A 7206-nucleotide genomic window follows, 5' to 3' on the forward strand; every position below is an offset into this window, starting at 1 on the left:
AGCCTAGGAATGGAATGGTAGACAGAGAAATGAGTATATAATTCCTGAATGCCCCGCCTTTAAGTCAACTCATCTCAGAAGCAGTGTCTGACCCACTTGTATAAGTAGCTCCATAGCCTTCAAGCAAAACTTTAATCTGTTTCTTAGAAGACAGATTGAGATGAGTCTGTTTACTTCTCTGCCACTTCCCTACCTACACTATCAGCACTGTGAACACGAACATTGAACAATTTTTATATTTATCCCCATTCAACCAGGCACACCGATACTCAATAAAAATTACTTATTGATGGAGTTGGAAAAATAGTACAGTAGATAAGGTGCTTGTCTTGCACACAACTCGCCTAGTCATTCCATATGACCCCCAAGTACTGCCAGGAGTAATTCCTGATTGCAGCACCACAAGTAACCTCTGAGCATCACTGAATGTGGCCCAAAAACCTAAATAAATAAAAAAAAATGATTTATTAAATGATAAGCCAATAAAATTTTTGAAAGATTTACTTTTCATAACTATAGACACTAAAAATAAATCAAAATTATCTAGGGAAAAAGAATTCAGGGGGCTCTGAGCTAGAATCTCCTGATCTAAGGGATTCCAACTTGATTCCTTTATCAATAATTTGTTAGCAGGAAGGGATTCCTCTCTATTGTTCCAAGGGTCAGGTGTAACCCATTTATAAGTGTGGCCCTCTAACAAATTGTTTAGCTCCCAGAATCAGCAACCCTCAATCGTGATTGACCCCTCCATAACCACAAGCCAGTTGTTCTCCATGACTGAATATCAGTTTAGACATTAACTAAATTATTTTGATTTTATTACTTGTTTTGCTAATTACAGTTCCAGTAGCCCCTTCCCTATTGAATCAATTGTCTCAGTTTTGCCTTGATAAACTCATCCTGACTGTACTTGAGGGCACAAGTTCTTTGGAATGCTAGTTGCTCAATGTCCGTGGCTTCTATAATAAGGAATTCAGCCTCTCTGAGTGGTACTCATCTAGGTCTCATGAAACTCCCTTACAACACTCCAAGAGAAAACAAACCATGTCCTTATGATGACATTCCATGACATATTGTTTTTCCAAATTGTCATGGCTGTTATGAGTTGCTATTAGTTAGTAAAACCAGTTTGTATCTATACATTGATTTACCCAAGTGTGTAGGGAATGGAAGTCAAGTCAGAGGAAATAGATGTTGTTGTTGTTGTTGTTTTAATTTTATATTTAGGCAGCCTGATCTACAAAACTGATAGTGGTAGGGTTTCCAGTATAAAGTATTTTAGGGTAAAAAAAAAGAAAAAAAAACTAGGCAAGGAGTAGGAGAAACAAAAGCTGGTCAGGCTTTGAGGTAGCACTAACACAATCAAGATTAGCTTGAGGCCAGGAATTAGATCCTCAAAGGCTTCCTCTGAAAGTGCCCCCCCCCCCCAGGGGACAGATAAGAAACAAGCCATTCAAATAGCTGGCAGGCAGCCTGTGAGTGTCTCTCTTGTCTGGTGGGCTTGTCAGCTCTTCTGGTACTGACTAAGGCATGTGGCACCTCAGTCGGCTTTGTGTCACCACGCTCCTCTGTCTTTCATCACTTTCTGGAACATGAATAGTGCTCTTCTTTTTCTTTTTTCTTTTTATAATTTTCTTGTTCTGATGAGAGGCCAATTATTGGCCCTGGTTTGGAAACATTCAGATGCTTTCAACTGCTCAGAGGTGCTAGAGAATTAAGGTGAATGTTAGAGTCAACAATGGAATCTCCTAAATTATTCAGAAAGTCTAGATAAAAGGAAAGAATGGATTTAGAAAGAGAAAGAAAAGTAAAATTTGGTGAAGTGGGGGGAGGGAACCTACCTTGATCATGCAAGTATGTAACTTATCTGTGAAAACGCCAAGTTTCTTTCATTATTAAGCATTTCATAAGCAGCAACAGGTCACTTCACCTTTGCAAGAACCTCAAGACAACATGGAAATTGGTTTACCCTAGAGTAAACAGACACAAAGTTTTTCATGATATAGTCATGACAATTATTACATTGATTTTATTTTATGTAGGTATAAATGCAAAGCAGCTCCACAGATGTAGACTATACAGGGTCTACAGTTGAAGATATAGACCTTACCTGAAGACCTGAATAAGCTCTTTTGAACACTAAAGTCCCCATGAAGTTAATTGGTAAAAAGAGCAATGAAATAATCACTCAAGAGCAATTATAGTTATTGAAAATGAGCTTTAGTATTACATATTCTATATGAGTAAAACATTTGGTAATTGTTTTTCACCTCCTTACTTCACTTAGTAGTTTCATTCACTTCAAGTTTAATTTATTTTGTCTCCACAGGCATGAAAACATGATTTCAGCTTTCTAGTCACAGTCACATTAATTATATATTACACGCTTTTATCCATTTACCTGTCAATGAACATTTATTATGATGCCATGTGTCTGACTATTATAAATAATGCTGCTAAAACACAGAGGTATAAATATTTTTTATTTGTTTTTATATATTTAACATAATAAATTACAATTATTTCTGATCAAAGTGACCTTCCTAGCTTGTAGAAAAATACCTTCTCACTAGTGAAGATTGGAGTGGGGGGAGAAAGAGAGATAGCTGATGTAACTTCTTGTCAAAACAAGGTTTCATCTTTAAGACCTCATTCACACCTTAGTTAATTTCTCAGAGTACTGTTGGGACCTGAATTCTGAACAAGGAGGGACGCCATTTTGTAAAAAAAAAAAAAAAAAAAAAAAAAAAACACATGGCAGGCTTCTTAGGTTCTGAGCAGGGACAAACACCATTTTGTAAGGACCACATGGTGTGATCCACATGCTGGCGCTTCACAAGCTTATAAGCTTATTTCCATAGACTGTGCCCCAAACTACCTGATCATTCCAGGTAGCCTATCAGGGAAGTACAAGGGAGCAGTAGGAAGGTACCCCTAGACAAGAGCCAATAATTTTAAGGATCATAAGAAAGCTGGAACCTCCCTATATCCCTTCTTTATACAACCTCATCATGATCTTGGACAGGGCTCATTTCCTTCGGGGGATGACCCTAAATGGCCAGGCTGGGGGATTTTGTTGGCAGACAGATTAAAGTATTAAACTTTATTACAGTTGTGTGGTGTCATCCTTCTACTCTGGAACCCTACAGCACCATGTTTGAATATACACTCACTTTAAAGTATGTACAGAGTTCAACATATGAACTTTGTAAGGATTAAAACATTTAACCTATACACACAATTATTAAAACAAAAGATCATTTTTCACATTAGAAAACCAAGATCGGGGGAGAAGAAATGGACACTTTGATAAAGAAGAAATACAAAAGGCACATGAAAAAATGCTCAACATCACTAATCATCAGTGAGATGCAAATCAAAACAAGTATGAGGTGCCACCTCACACCACAGAGATTGGCACACATCACAAAGAATGAGAACAAGTAGTGTTGGTGGGGATGTGGAGAGAAAGGAACTCTTATCCACTGCTGGTGGGAATGCCATCTAGTTCAACCTTTATGGAAAGCAATATGGAGATTCCTCCCAAAACTGGAAATCGAACTCCCATACGACCCAGCTATACCACTCCTAGGAATGTACCCTAGGAACACAAAAATACAATATAAAAATCCCTTCCTTACACCTATATTTATTGTAGCACTATTTGCCATAGCAAGACTCTGGAAACAACCAAGATGCCCTTCAACAGATGAATGGCTAAAGAAACTATGGTACATATGCACAATGAAATATTATGCAGCTGTCAGGAGAGATAAAGTCATGAAATTTTCCTATACATGGATGTACATGGAATCTATTATGCTGAGTGAAATAAGTCAGAGAGAGAGAGAGAGAGAGAGAGAGAGAGAGAGATGCACAATGGTCTCACTCATGTATGGGTTTTAAAAAAAATAAAAGACATTCTTGCAATAATTTTCAGAGACAAAAGAGAGGAGGGCTGGAAGTTACAGCCCACTTCATGAACCTCACCACAAAGAGTGATGAGTTTAGTTAGAGAAATAACTACATTGTGAACTATCCTAACAATGAGAATGTATGAGGGAAATAGAAAGCCTGTCTAGAGTACAGGTGGGGGCTGGGTGGAGAGGAGGGATATTTGGAACATTGGTGGTGGGAATGTAGCACTGGTGATGGGGGGTGTCCTCTTATATGACTGAAACACAACCTCAATCATGTTTGTAACCAAGTTGTTTAAATAAAAAATATTATTAAAAAAAAGAAACCCAAGATCATTAGAAAGTTGATGTCATAAACTAGGTAGTAAGGTCCTTTCTAAAACTGGTTTGTGATGCTGAATTCAAGGGTCTTCTTTAATAACTAATATTCAGAAGACTTCACATTTTGCATATTTGGTCAAATTATCAAATATTACTATAGTGGTAGTATAAGACTATATAAGAGCAAAGATTAGCGAGGCCAGAGAAATAGCACAGGAGATGAGGCTTTTGCCTCTTATGTGGCTCATACCAATTCAATCTGGCTCTACGTATGGTTCCCCAACCACTGCAGGGGTTCATTCCTAAACACAGAGACAGGATTAACTCCTGAGCACTACCAGCTTTGGGCCAACATCCTTCCCAAACCCCCCCCCCCCAAATGGGCATTGTATATGACATGAACAAAGGGAAAGGTTTGAGGACTGAAGGTACATGCACTTTACTCTCGAGCTTCAGCATTTGAAGTATATTCATTAACCTCACAAACAGTTTTCTTTTTTTTTTCCCGCCCCCTCACAAACAGTTTTCTATCCATAAAATGGAATTATAACACCTATCTCAAAGAGACATGTAAGATTTGTGAAGACTAAGGTAAGACTTGGTAAAAATTCTAGAACTTCTTCAAGGACTCAGTATTTAGCAGTTTTTGCTGCCTTTTATACTCGAATAGAATAAGATTCTACATATGAAAGCAAAATTGATTAGCATATAAGTTAAGTTTGTACCATCCACTATTAAGAAAGTGATCCCACGGAACTTATGAATTAAGTTCTCCAAATTCTATAATTTAATTTATTTCTATAATCAGCTAATAATAGGTTAAAAGCATTCAGAGAATATGTAGTAAACAAGTCAATTCATCAGCATCTGTTTAGTAGTAAGCATACATGTGTGATTGTGTGAAGCTTTGGATAATTACCTAAACTGTCTTTAAAGTAAATCTCTTGTTAGGAAAACGGGCCATTAAAGATTAAACTAAAACCCAGATAATACTAGACAATGATGTTTAAAAGTGTAGAAAGTGGGGCCAGAGAGATAGCACAGCCGGCGTTTGCCTTGCAAGCAGCCGATCCAGGACCTAAGGTGGTTGGTTCCAATCCCGGTGTCCCATATGGCCCCGGTGCCTGCTAGCAGCTATTTCTGAGCAGATAGCCAGGAGTAACCTCTGAACAACGCCGGGTGTGGCCCAAAAAAAAACAAAAACAAAAACAAAAGTGTAGAAAGCAGCTATTTCTGCCTCTGTTATACTTCAAAACATTTGATAGTCAATTTGCTTATTACTTATCTGAAAATATTATTTGCTCCTCTAGTGTCTGTTTTATGGCAACAAGGTTTAAAGCAATGACACAAAGTCACACTGAATAATTATTTTTTACTTTGATAATGCCAGTTGAACTTTATATACAACTTCTACAAAATTATCCTTAATATGGTAGTGCTATAAGAATTTCAGCTTTCTTGATCTGGAGTTTAGCTCTAGCCGGCATGGGGTCTGGGGAGACCCCCATGTCGAAGGCCTTCTCCCTACCTTGGGGGTGCTGGGAGCCTTGGTAGGCCCCCAGCCTTCCCCTCTCCTGCCCCCCGGACTCCAGACCTTCCCTGGGAGCCAGCCCAGGCGGCCAGAAAAGGTGGGTGTTGGTGGTCCCTCCTGGAGGGGATCCCAAGCTTCCCCGCCCTTCCCTCAGCAGAGAGGGGCAAGGGCACAGGGAGGCGGGCAGGCAGATCCTGGCTTCCAGTTCTCTACCGAATCCTTTCTTGATCTGAAGGATAACTCTAGCCGGCATGAAGTCTGGGGAGATTCCACGTCGAAGGCCTCTCCATAGCTTGGGGGTGCTGGGAGCCTTGGTAGGCCCCCAGCCGTCCCCTCTCCTGCCCCCCCCTCCCCCCGCCTCCAAGCCTTCCCTGGGAGCCAGCCCAGGCGGCCAGAAAAGGTGGGTCCAAACTTGGGAGGTACTGAGAGCTGCTCATTTTCACTAAGGCAGTCTCTGGCAATTTCTTACGAGTACATGTTCAAAACCGCCCCGTGCGCACAGTATATATTAACAGTATTCCCTATCCTTAAGTTATGTTTTGTGTATGCAGAATGTCCATCTTGTATTCTGCCCTTTTGTACACCCCTGTAAAGCTCATATTTACTCCTTAACTCTCTCACCCCCAAGCATCAGTACCCCTCATTTACCCTTTTTAACTTCATTACTTCACAGTCCTTCACACACCAAAGTGGTGCACTGGATTTAACAACCCCCAACTATTTCAAAATACATAAAATGGACACGTATGGCTTTTGAATATTTTATGTCTATTTTCTTTGACAGCTATAACTCTTACGAAATATTCTCTTATACAGTGATGATTTCCCCCACTTTTTATATTTTCTTCTCTTTGTGAGCTGTTCAATAAGGAATTTTTGGTGAAAAAACATAATGCTTATGTTTGAACCATGTCATGGGGATTGTTGGACTTGTTCTTGCAGCCCCCATATGGGCCTATAACACCATGTGGCATTGTTCCTTATTTGCATAGGCACATTAAAATGGGAAAATACTATAATACAAATAAGGTCTTTTCTAATAGAGATAGGAACACACAAATCTTGTAGTACAATGGGTCCTTACACCCTGAACATTGACATAATGACCTGGCACAGGCCTCAGAAGAATAGGCATTCTCCATTCACCCCTGAACCAGGGAAGCTATCTACGAAACATCCAAGGTCATTTATAACATTATCTGAAAGCAATCCTCCACCAGGGAAGACTCTATTGCTGCTCTGACATTGACATGCTCAAAAAAGACTTCCCTCAACACTAAGAAAACTTGACAACAATGAGCTGCTTACAGGACAGGTCTCTCTGCATTGTCCTTTTACTGTGAGGTGAAATTAAAGAATGCTCTACACCATCCTGACTTCAATTTAGGATATGCAGATTCCAGGATCTTTAATATAGAAACATGATACCAACAAAAG

Source organism: Suncus etruscus, chromosome 9, assembly GCF_024139225.1.
Source record: "Suncus etruscus isolate mSunEtr1 chromosome 9, mSunEtr1.pri.cur, whole genome shotgun sequence".
In the NCBI taxonomy this organism is placed as follows: domain Eukaryota; kingdom Metazoa; phylum Chordata; class Mammalia; order Eulipotyphla; family Soricidae; genus Suncus; species Suncus etruscus.